This window comes from Labeo rohita, chromosome 22 (assembly GCF_022985175.1).
Source record: "Labeo rohita strain BAU-BD-2019 chromosome 22, IGBB_LRoh.1.0, whole genome shotgun sequence".
Taxonomy (NCBI): Eukaryota; Metazoa; Chordata; class Actinopteri; order Cypriniformes; family Cyprinidae; genus Labeo; species Labeo rohita.
Genome location: NC_066890.1, coordinates 17,131,416 through 17,145,338, shown reverse-complemented (window position 1 = coordinate 17,145,338; position 13,923 = coordinate 17,131,416).

The window sequence follows — 13,923 nt, the reverse complement described above, 5'->3', positions numbered from 1 at the left end:
AATATAGTTGATATTGTGAGTCTGAGTGAAAGCGGCGATGATGCACTAAATGAATCAGTGAATGAATCTGAACCACTTTATATATACTGTTGGTGTTGTGAGTCTGAACGAATTCTGTGATGGTGTGCTAACCGAATCAGTGAATGAATCTGAACCACTTTATATATACTGTTGGTGTTGTGAGTCTGAACGAATTCTGTGATGGTGTGCTAACCGAATCAGTGAATGAATCTGAACCACTTTATATATACTGTTGGTGTTGGGAGTCTGAACGAATTCTGTGATGGTGTGCTAATCGAATCAGTGAATGAATCTGAACCGCTTTTTAAACATATAGACTGTTGTGAGTCTGAGCGAATACTGCAATGATGCACAAAACAAATCGTTGTAATGATGAGATAAATTAATCAGTGAAGAAATCTGAATAATTTTATATATTGTTAGTGTTTTGAGTGCCAGAATACACACACACACACACAGCTGCGGAAAAAAAAAAAACATTATTATTTCACATCCCAACTATCAAGGCTTGAGGGAAATACAAAATGTTTCTTTTTTCACTCTTGCAGTTTCCCAGACCTTGTGAGGCTACCGTCCTCAATACATAATTACTCAACTTGATCATTTTCTCTGCCAGCACTTGCTTGGAATTTCTTACAAGAAATCTGTCCACAGCCTCTTCCATTGAGACCAATGGTAATAGCATTTCCTGCATTTAGACACTTTGACATAAAATCCATGTCAGTTCTTCACTTGTCATGCATAGATTTAATTCACTTTTTGCTGAAAATTGCTTTTCACTTTTTTTCATGTTCATCTTTCAATTGCAGTCCTCTATATATGATGGGCTTTTTCTAAATATAGGGTCACATGACAAAAACGGTGCCCAGTTTGCTAGATTAATACGACACGGTTCACCCACTGACACATTTTGCCCCACTTTCCAAGCATATAAATAGGCCCACACAAAATCTGCACACTTCACATATTTTTTTTTCTACTGATTGTAGGTGAAAATCTGCTGAATGGCTGTAAATGCTCTAATGAATATAAATATGTTTAATAAACGAACAGTGCAAGGAATGCAGAGAAATTTGCATAACTTTCCAGGCAATTCATGCGACTTCAATGCAAGCCTGCTTATAAGGAACAGCGCGGCAGGATCCAGATGAACAGGCAACGTCAGTGTGTCTGAAGACTATTACAGCTCATAGCAGAAGACCAAATCACCTCTCCCGAGCCGAACCCGACGACACGTCCTCAAATGGGACAAGACAGGTGGGGTGAATTGCTTCCCTCTCTTCGCAGTTTCGCCCTGCCTGGCAATTCTCCATCTCATTGGACGTGTATAAGACACACAACCGACAGCAATATCGCCTAGTGGTTTAGAGGGGCCGTTTGGCCGTCATAAGAAACTAAAACTCTTTATTTTGTTTATTCGTTTGATATGGCCGTCTGTGTTCATGTCGGCCCAGATTTTCCGCTCTGCCATGGCAGATCAAAGCAGAATCACTGGCACGCTGCATCGTGTTAAGACTGATGCTTTTGAAAAGACGCTTGCGATGGTGGGCATGGTGATGTTTGGTTTTAAATCGAGCCATATAAGGCCATGCAAGGACCACATGAAAAAGAAATATTTATGATCTAAATATCCTTGAAATTAGATTCACTGTTTTAATTATGATTATTATTACTATTTTAACTGAAACTGTGGTGCTTGGTGATTCATAAAATGAGACATAAAAAGTCAATGGCTATGTCTCTTTGGGAGTCAAAAAAGCATTTTAAAAAACAAAAAAATAATTCCCCTGGCTCCTGACAATGTACTGAGGTAAGCAAAACAACCCGTCTGTAGAATAAAATTACCATTTTTTTACAACATTATCACCTCACCGGTTTGTGAACCAATCATTCTCTTGAACCGGTTCTTTTTTGTGAACTTGCTGAATCAGCTTACCAAATTGGATTGAATCATCTGAAACAGTTCCTGTTGATATACTGAGGTATTACAAAGCAAAAAAATCAGTCTGAAGAAAAAAAAATAACAATATTTACAACATTATTACCTCACCGTTTTGCAAACGAATCATTCTTTTGAACTTGTTCATTTTGGTTAACTAGGTGAACCAGTTTACCAAATCAGACTGAATCATCTGAAACAGTTCCTGAAGATAAAATGAGGTATTATAAAGCAAAATAAATGGTCTGTAGAAGAAAATGAACATTATTTACAATTTACACTGGTTTGCGATAACTAGTTGAATCAGTTCACCAAATTGGACAAATAATCTGAAACAGTTCCTGATGATATATTAATGTTTAATCAAGCAAAACGAATGGTCTGCAGAAGAAAATGAACATTTTTTTTTTTACAACATTACTGGTTCTTTTATTTTGAACTGGTTCTTTTTAGTGAACTAGTTGAATCAGTTCACCAAATTGGACCAAATAATCTGAAACAGTTCCTGATGATATATTAATGTTTAATCAAGCAAAACGAATGGTCTGCAGAAGAAAATGAACATTTTTTTTTACAACATTACTGGTTGCGAACAAATAATTATTTTGAACTGGTTCTTTTTAGTGAACTAGTTGAACCAGTTCACCAAATCGGACTGAAACATCTGAAACAGTTCCTGACAATATATTGATGTATTACAAAGCAAAACGATTGGTCTGTAGAAGAAAATTAACATTATTTACAACAGAATTACCTCATCAGTTTGTGAACGAATAATCCTTTTGAACTGGTTCTTTTTGGTGAACTAGTTGAACCAGTTTACCAAATTGAACTGAATCATCTGAAACAGTTTTGCAGCTTGACCAGCACAAATCTACAAATGACTTGATCAAAACTCATATTTGGAAGGCCAACAGTTACAAATGAGCCAAAATACTGACTAGTTTATTCAATTTATATGCTTTAAATATGTGAAACATCCACATTTCACATCATTATTTAGTGCTTTAATAACATAATTATGTATATGTGATATCATGGTGTGGTTATGTAAACAAATAGGTTAATCATTTCTTTAACTAGTTCATTGAAACAAACTGTCTGAAAGAACCAGTTTGCTGAAAAGAATTTCCCAGTTTGACTGAAACTATGAATTATAGATAATAATGTTGTAAATAATACATTCAGTTTCTTGCACTGACCAATCGTTTACTTCATAAGACCTCAGTATATTGTCAGAAGCCATGGGTGTTAATTTAGTTTGCCTGTATATGCATTTTTTTGATTCTCCTTTATGAATCACCTCAGATCATGGTTTCAGCTAAAAATCTACTGTTCTGCTGGAGACAAATAAGTCACCTACATCTTGAATGGCCTTTTTGTGAAGAGTGAGATGTGAAGGTGGTGGCTTCAGTTGTTTCCCAGCTGCTTGCATGAATCTTTCATTCTGTCAGTATCCATCAGGTGAGTGACACACCACTGTGTTTGTGTGTGCAGCAGCTGTAGCAGGTCTTTGATTTAAGGAAAAAGTCATGCTTACAGAGGTACAAACACATCAGTGGCATGGGGTGGATTTCTGAACTCCTGAAATGAGGAGGCAAAGTCCACTTTTTTTTGTGTGTGTGTGTGTGTGTGTTTCTTCAGTCCAATGTAAATTCATGTTTCAGTTCCTTTTGATGTTTGCACAGTTTCTGGGTCAAAGACATATGGGACAGAAAAAAAAAATCCTGATATCCAAGTGACAATTTGTGATATCCAAGAAGCAACATCATTTGCACCCCTTGAGGAAATAATTTGTCCCATTTTAGGTCATTACATAAGTGGTTTGGTTGCTTTGACGAATAATTACCCCTCAAAATAATAATATACATTATCCAGTGATGGTTAATAAAATATATAAAGATAAAGATAAAATGGACTTGAATATGATTCATAGAAGTATTTGATCTGTCTAAAGTTTCTAGGCATTAAAGTAGGTGATTGTGCTCACCTGTGTATCCTCTGCAGTGAATGGGTGCCGTCAGAATGAGAGTCCAAACAGCTGATGAAAACATCACAATAATTCACGAGTAATCCACACCACTCCTGTTAATCAATTAATGTCTTGTGAAGTTAATCGCTGCATTTTTGTAAGAAAATCCATCAAGACGTTTTTAATGTATGGCTTACTTGTGGATTATTGTGACGTTTTTATCAGCTATTTTGACTCGCATGCTGACGGCACCCATTCGCTGCAGAGGATCCATTGGTGAGCAATGATGTAATGCTAAATTTCTCCAAATCTGACAAATAAACAAACTTATCTAAATCTTGGATGACCTCAGGGTAAATAAAATGTCTGCAAATTTTAATTTTTGTATGAACTATTCCTTCAGTTGTTGACATATAATTTATATAAGTTGAAGTCAAAAGTTTACATACACCTTGCAGAATCTGCAAAAATGTTAATTATTTTACCAAAATAAGAGGGATCATACAAAATGCATGTTGCTGTTTTTTTCTGACCTGAATAAGATATTTTACATAAAAAGATTTTTACATATAGTCCACAAGAGAAAATGATAGTTGAATTTATAAAAATGACCCAGTTCAAAAGTTTACATACACTTGATTCTTATTACTGTGTTGTTACCTGAATGATCCACAGCTGTTTTTTTTTTGTTTGTTTGTTTTTTGTTTAGTGATAGTTGTTCATGAGTCCCTTGTTTGTCCTGAACAGTTAAACTGTCTACTGTTCTTCAGAAAAATCCATCAGGCCCCGCAAATGATTTGGTTTTTCTGCATGTTTGTATATTTGAACCCTTTCCAAAAATGACTGTATGATTATGATTCACTGATGCTCCAGAAGAAAACACAATGCAGTAAGAGCGGGGGGGTGAAAACTTTTGAACAGAATGAAGAGGTGTACATTTTTTCCTATTTTGCCTAAATATAATTTTTTTCATGTAGTACTGCCCTTCAGAAGCTACGGGTGATACTTACACGTTTCCCAAAAGACAAATTAAGTTACATTTTTCCTGATCTTGAAATTCAAAAAGTTTTCAGCTCTGGCTCTTAATGTATTGCTTTTCCTTCTGAAGCAACAGTGAGCTTTTGAACCTTCTGTAATAGTTGCATATGAGTGTGAAAAGATGGATCTCAAAACATACAGTCATTGCTGGAAGAGACTCATGAACAACTATCACTAAACAAAAAAACACAGCCGTGGATCATTCAGGATCCACAGTTTACATACACTTGATCTGCAAGGTGTATGTAAACTTTTGACTTCCACTTACATAAATTATATATCAACAATTGAAGGAATAGTTCATACAAAAAATAAAATTTGCAGACATTTTATTTACCCTGAGGTCATCCAAGATGTAGATAATTTTGTTTCTTTGTCAGATTTGGAGAAATTTAGCATGTGAATCATTCAACACATTAAGAATCAAGTGTGTGTAAACTTTTGAATGGGGTCCTTTTTATAAATTCAACTATTATTTTATCTTGTGGACTATATATAATGTCTTTTATGTGAAATATCTTCTTCAGGTCAGTACTAATAATAAAATAAAAAACAACATTTATTTTCGCCTCCTATTTTGGTCAAATAATTAACATTTTGCAGATTCTGCAAAGACTTCAACTGTACATTTTAATGTATAGCTACATTTCTAGCAGGCCTACAGACGGTTAAACTTCCTAAGTGTACAAATTCTCGACATGTTCATTAGCCTTAGTAACTAATTTAATTTTCAAATGGCTGATTTACTCAGCAAAGCTGAAATCTTGAAATCCACATCTCAGTACTTATGAGAAAAGAGCTACTTAACCTAGCGTGAAAAATAGAAGTACCCTTTAATAAGACATCATTATCTCTAACAAAGCTCGCGGTACAGCAGAACTCATCACGAACGGAAGAAAAAGAAGAATATGAGGCGTGGAATAAAGGCTTTTTTTTCCAGAACTCGAACACGTCATTTCAAGGCCGTAACGATTCCTCCCTTTGTGTTTTCTGTGGAAAAGGGCTGGCATTCAAAGCCACGGACGCACTTCCAAGCGCTCAAATTAAACACCTGAGGATTGGATTCGACTCACAATGGTGAGTTAGCGCCTCATATTGCACCATTTTCAGATAATTGTCTTTTGTGGTCAACCTCTTCTTTTTTTCCCTCTTACACTTGCCGGCTGAGGACGGTCCGTAATGAATCCCCCCGGCGCTAAACCTCTTCCGTCATGCCCTTCCGACGTCTGCAGAGACGGAATATGGAATATACCGCCTCGCAGCCTCCTCTCGGAGGTAAATGTAGACTTCCACGCTCCCGAGACGCTGATGTAACTAGTGACCTTTCGCGTCTGTACACATTTACATTTCGTGGTGTATAAATTCATCTTAGGAGACCGTAATTTGCCGTTAGGGGAAGGAGAGCACTAAAAAATAGTGATATGGAGGGCAAACTTGAGCTGGCTTTTTTTTTTTTTTTTTTTTTTTTTTTTTTTTTGGTCGCAGTTGATCAATGCACGTCAATCAAGGCTCAGCCTAAAGCGACGACGTCAACGTGTCACACTAGAGTCTCTCTTGAGGTTTACTTTAGTCAGGAACAACACAGGCCTAGTATTGCTGACACTTTTGCATTTGTTATGGATTGTGGAGAAAGGTGATGGAGTTCATTTACTTTTTACTTTTTGAGAACGAAATTTTATCGACGTTAAAAGCCTTTTACCTACGCCAGCTTAACCTTAACACTTTTCAAGAAGCTGAAGGACTTTATGTGTCTTTTAATGATGAAATCTTTACCAATTTTGACTAATGACTAGAATAACTTAATGTTTCAGCATAAGCATTTTGAGTATTTAACCGACTTAGTTTTCCTAAATATACATATTTATAGAACAACTGTTACAGTAAGTACTATTTATTACTGTAAAATATTAAAAAAATATATATTTACTATAAAATTATTTCATCATTAAATTAAATGAGTGAAATATTGCCCTAATATATCTATAAAGCCATTATTATTGTCTGTTATTATCAAAATCTCATTCATTTTCACTATAACAAAACAATGTCATTTATATATTTAAATGTATTATACAAACACATTTGCACATTTATATTAATTTATTTATGTTATTTATTTATAACCTGGTTTCGGGTGTTTAGCACTGAAACTGTAGAAATGCAATGAAGTAAAATAAAAGGTTTCTTTATAAAGCAAAATAATTACATCTACAAAATATTTTAAAGATTGTAAATTGGCATAACAAAGATAAATATTGTTTGTTGCATAAATACCCAATACATTATTATTATTATTATTATTATTATTATTATTATTATTGTTTTACATATTCTACCATATAGGTCTGGTAAGTGTTTTTTTTTTGTTGTTGTTTTATTTCTTTTTTCCTTCAAACGTAGACAGTTCCAAAACTTTTTTTTTTTATTATATTATTATTATTATTATTATTATTATTATTATTATTATTATTATTATTATTATTATTAATTAATTAATTAATTTATTTATTTTTTTACATGTTTGGTTTGGGTTTACATGTAGGTTTGGTGAATTTTTATTATTGTTATTATTTTAAATATTCTACCATATAGGTTTGGTAGTTTGTTTGTTTGTTTGTTTGTTTGTTTTTTTCTTCAAATGTAGACAGTTTCAAAAACTTTTTTTTGCCTATTATTTATTTATTTATTTATTTATTTATTTATTTATTATTTTTTGTTTGGGTTTACATGTAGATTTGGTGATTTTTTTATTTTATTTATTTATTTTTTTTTTTTTCAAATGTAGACAGTTTCAGAACCTTATTTCCCCTATTATTATTATTATTATTATTATTATTATTATTATTATTATTATTGTTGTTGTTGTTGTTGTTATTGTTTGTTTTTATTTATTCATTTAAGGTTTATTATTTGTTTTATATGTTTGGTTTGAGTTTATTATTTATTTATTTATTTATTTTTTTCAAACATAGACAGTTTCAGAACCTTTTTTTGCTATTTATTATTATTATTATTATTATTATTATTATTATTATTATTATTTGACATATTTTACCATATTGTTTTTTTTCTGTATTATTATTATTATTATTATTATTATTATTATTATTATTATTATTAATTATTTATTTATTTATTTACGTGTTTTACCATATAGGTTTGGTAGATTTTTTTTTTTTTTTTTTTTTTTTTTATGTAGATAGTTTCAAAAGCTTTTTTTGGCCTATTATTATTATTATTATTATTATTATTATTAATACTTGTTTTTAAACATACATGTCATTATTTGGCATTTTGATGTACAGTAGAGAAGAAATTGTGTTAAAAACAAGGCAATGGATTCAGAAAACGTTGCGAGCCAGACTCAAACCTATATTTCCCACATGAGCACCACTGCTCAGTCTTTCATAGCACACGTGGCAGGCCAAGGCTGCAGTAATCCTTCCATTATCTGTTACCGTCACCCATGTGAGAGGAAAGTACATTAATACAATATTAATATCAGAAGATTTGACATGATTTATACCTGTGTGACTCACTGAAATTATTACCTGCTATTTATACGGTATGTTGAGTCATCCAACACACTGTACCTATACACAGTACCTCACCTGTATAAATGCATAAGATGAAAAAGAAAACTCTTTTTCACATAAAATGATTGTAGAATCATTCTCAAAACACTGGGCCACACTTTGTGTAGTTCATTTCAAATTAACACCCAAATGATATTCAAGGTTTGTACGCTTGGGCGCCCGGCAAGACGACCCCATTCCCTTTTTTTCATGTTGCTGGTTTGTCGTCCCCTGATAGCGTCTATCAAATTTCAGCTCTAATAATAAATGCATGAAACCTGCAGGTGCCGGCACGGGGAATTGTGCTTTTTGAGGCGCAAAATCTGGTTGGGTTTCACAGTTGCCTTCGTGTTCTTCAATAACACAATTTAAGGGAATATGTTTCCATGTTCAGGAAGAAATCACATGCTTGAAGTTGGCGAGTGAAGCATGAGACGTCTAAATGGCTTAATTGAATCACATGTTATCGTAGCGTAAACAAGGAAGACATAATATCACAGCAGGAAATTCAACAGACTTGAGAGTTTTCAATCACACCTGCGCAACTTGACACAGTAATACAAGGTTTTTTAAATCATTAAAGGTGAAAGGTGTAAAAAAAAAGGCCTGAAAACATGCATCTGCGTTCTTCAAAATGTCTTCTTTCTTCTTCCACAGACACAGGTAATGACTGTTAACATGTGAAAGGCATATGAGCCAAATTTTCAAACATATTCTGTATAAATGAGCAAAAAGTGTTACAATTTTCTCTGATCTCCCTCACCATCTGTCAGTTTTCTTTTACAGCCAAAGCTTGGCAAGACAATGTACTGATGGCGAGAGGGAAAATGGCAGAAGATAAGCTGGGATGCAACGTTTACTGTAATGAAAGTACCTCAGAGGCCGGTGTGTGCGGCAGCCAATAGATCAATAGAGCTCAAGAGATGGCCTGGCATCATTGCGACTCCAAGGTTGAGATAATTCACTTTGTTTTCATTTAAGTTGACTCTGTGGCACAGCTCACTGATCTACAATGTCTTCCTTAGGGGTTGTTCTTGCACTTGGAATGGGAAACTCTTCACCTTTACCCTTATTTTTCTCTCCTGTCCTCTTCTAGATGACCATTACCTTGTTTTCTGAGGAGCGTCTAATAGTTTACAATAAGTCAGTGATGACAAAACAGCCCTTAACTGTCAAATTTCCATATCATTAGCATATTTTATAGAGTTGAGGCGTTTGTTGCACGATGCGCTCGTCAGGTCGATCTGTATGCAGATATGCAAGTGTCTCATTGTTGTGATGAAGCTGTATGTAAAAGTATGGAAAAAGCGAGAAGGGCAAGGTGGAATGTACAATGTGATGCTTGCGCGCCAACAGGATGCATTAGCATTTATTGTAGAGAGATGCAACAATAGGTTGCATCTGCCACATTCAGTTTACATTCATTAGTATGGTAATATTTCCTGGCATTGAAAGTCTAATTGCAGGATCGCAATTTGTTTAGTAAGTGCACTTGGTTTGTACTTGCATTCATTCAGTGGTTCTCTACCAGATTTGTTTCAGAACCTAAATTTACACTGTAATAAAATTGCTTATTTTATATATAAAGTATTTATTTGAAATCAAATATTTTTATATGAAAAACCTGTTTTTAACTTGATCTGGGTTGCATTTTCTTTTACTTTGCATGATTTTTTTTTTTTGTCGTTAATGGTTTTCGGAGATCCAGTTCATTCTTACAATGTTTGGAATACAACTTTTAATGAAAATGTTAAATTGAACACTTTATTTTATTTTATTTTATTTTATTTTATTTTATTTTATTTTTTAATTTAAAAAAAGGAAACAAGTCAGGATGAAATAGCTGGATATCATTCTAAAAATGAAAAAGAAGAAAATTAAACTAATTAAAATATTAATATTTTAGGCATAGTCTTTGACTATTATTTTTTGTAATAAATTTAATATAATTAACAATTTAATATAATCCAGAATTGTTTATTGTACAATAGCAAAAAAAAAAAAAAATAATAATAAATAAATAAATAAAAAAAATAAAATAAAATAAAAAAAAATAAAAAAATAAATAAATAAATAAATAAATAAATAAATAAATAAAATTTAATTGAAGTAATTAAATTAAACTTTAATTTTAGGCATAATGTTTACTTAGTAATTTTTTATATTTAAATAAATAAATAAATGTCAGGGTGGTATAACTAGCTGCATATCATTGTCACGGTATAGTCGTTGTGTGCGAGGGATGACGCAGAAGAAGAGCGGAGATCCAAATAAGTGCAGTTTATTAGATAATCCAAAGTGTACATAAAACAAACGCAGGGAAAACAGCAGGGAACCAGAAACCACAACGAACATGAACGGAATGACAAAGTAAACACCGACAAGACACCAAGGGGACAACCAACCTTATATACACAGACAAACCAATCAAAACAAGACAGGTGCGAATGATTAGGACAATGACGTGACGAACGAGAACAGGAACAGGAAGACCAAATATGGGCACACACTGGGAAAACACATACAAACAGTCCAAAAGGCACACACAGGTCTGACAATCATTATGAAGAAAAAACATTTATTACATGCTTTTTACAATGACAAAATATTTGAAAGAATATATATTATTATTATTATTATTATTATTTATTTATTATTATTATTTTTTTTTTTACAGTCATATGGCTCAACTATCAAAGTCATGTGGTGCAACCAACATGCCGAAACCTACAACTAAATTATTTTAATTAAAGTATTTTAGGCATAATGTTTGTGTAGTATTTTTAAATAAATAAATAAATAAATAAATAAATTAATTAATTAATTAATTAATTAATTAATTAATTAATTAATGTCAAGGTGGTATAACTAGCCAAATATCATTATGAAGAAAAAAAAAACAAAAAAAAAAAACATTAATTACATGCTTTTTACAATGACAAAATATTGTAGGCATAATGTTTGACTACTATTATTTGAATGATTTTTTTTTTTTTTAGTCATATGACTCAACCAACAAAGTCACGTGGTGCAACCCCAACATGCTGAAACCTACAACAACAAACTTATATTGCAACAAGGTGAGTTCAGGTTGTAAAATGTTATATGGTACTATGTCCTTGATAATTAATGTAGTTTGTAAAACACTTAAAATATCAAACTTTTACAGACAAGACAAGGCTTAAGCCTAGTCCCAGGCTAAAATGTAGGTCTGAGCTGCTTCAACTGAAAGAAACTTGCACTCATTAATCTTGAAGTATGTCAGTGCCCTTGTTTTGTCTTAAGATGCACCAGTAATGTTCTTTTTTCTTTTTTTTCTAAGGGATGTTTTTAAAATTTCCTTTAATGTCGTAATTGAACTACGGCTTAATCCTATCTGTAAAACCAGCTCTTAGAGTCACTTTTCTTGAAATTAGTATGGAAGTTTTCAAAGCCATATGAAACCAATATGGTGTACGAAGAATACATTTCTATAACCAGGCACATGTGTTTTTAGCCGGATTTTAAAACATTTGACCTTTTTTTCTCAACCCACAATTTGAGAACCACTGATTAGTTTACTGCTGTGATATTCCTTAAAAAAAAAAAAAAAAAAAAAAAAAAAAAAAAAAAAAAACCCTTAGGGTTGTAAAAAATGTGTGACTAAGATAAACAACTCTCTGGTCGCTCCAGTGTTTACACCACTGTGTTAAGAAGCATGCAGAAACTTTCCAATTAGACTCGCCAGACCTGACAGTCTCTAAATAGTCAAGTTGTGCTAATTCTGTCAGTAGTAGGCCCATTTGTGCAGTCTCCAAACCTCAACGTGCCACTGTGGCAACCAAATCTAGCAGACGGCCGAATTAATAGCATCAGAGCCTGACTTTCCTACAAGCCCTGATGTTCTCAAGTCTTCTCTTTGTATAGTATATCCTTTTCAGTCAATAAAATGTCTCCACTACCGGACTAGAGGCGGCAGTTGGAATTCTAGGCACGGAGACTCCTTCTTTTTTTCTTGAAACGTTGAGAAATAGCTTTCCTCTGACACCTTTCTAAGACAACCATTGATTTCCCATTGATGTGTTGGAGGGGAGAAAGGAGAGGGTGGATCAGACTTGGAAGTCATGAATGGAGCCGTTTCTGTACCATGACTTACGACTCATTAGAATCTCTGTTTTTATTTTACAATTTTATCCTCATGTATCTTTCATGCAGAGCGATTAACTACAAACTAGGGATGTCACAATACTCAATATAATATCGAACCGTTCGGTACGACATCCACGGTTCAATACACGCTTGTGAATTGTGGTTTTTCGGTTTTGATTTAAATAATTTCCTTATTTTATTTCTCTCTAAATTTGCTGTGTGTGCCCGTGATTTCACGTGCTGAGATGAGGAAACGCCTCCCCGTTTATATTTGAAAAAACAACACTTGCAGAGCATCTTCCATTCTAATAAAATGCAATGATAAGCCTTTCTAAACTTGTTGTCCAACAAAAGAGAACATTAAAACTTATTTTTACTTCACAGCATCAGACCAGGGTTTGAAATAACTTCCTTTTGTGATCTGATGTGGCTTCTTATCATAGAATGAGGCAGACAGTATATTCTATACTGTCGATTAGCAATGGCTTACAAATATACTTAACCATTATGAAAATACCCGAGATGACTTGAAGAACACAGACAATACATATATTATTGCACAGGAGTGTTTATTGTCCTTACATTTCATCATTCAAAACATCATTCAAGGCTTACTAATTCACTAACAAGTAAAGATTTTCAATAATTTCAGTAGCAATCCACACAATATGATTTTGCAACAGGTTCATGTTAGTGATGTGATTTTGCTGCACCCCTGTCTTTCATGCCGCCGACCTGGGTTCAAGCCCCGTTCGGAACAAAAACGAGAGGAGTAGAACCGGAGGGGTTACATTGGTGCCGTGACCTGGAAGAGAGTGAGGTTTAGGGGGTTGAGTATAATGAAGGCCAGATAATAAGTGCTGTGCAATTAAACCTCACTTCCCTAATCCCAAGAAGTGCATTAGCAACTAATGCTAAAGGCTGCAGTCTTTAGCGTCCTTGTTAGTGCATCTGCCACCCATGCCAGCGACCCAGGTTCGAGTCCTTCTACAAAAATGAGGGGAGTAGAACCAGAGGGGTTACGTTGGTGCCGTGACCCGGATGGAGGTGAGGTTTAGGGGGGTGAGTGTAACAAAGGCCACCTAATAAGGCCGGCAAATAAATCTCACTCCTCTGATCTCAAGAGGCGCACTAGCGACTGACGCCAAAATCTGCGGTCTTTAGCGTTTTTGTTACTGCGCCGGCCCCCCATGCTGGTGACCCGGGTTTGAGTCCCTTCGGAACAAAAACGAGGGGAGTAGAACCAGAGG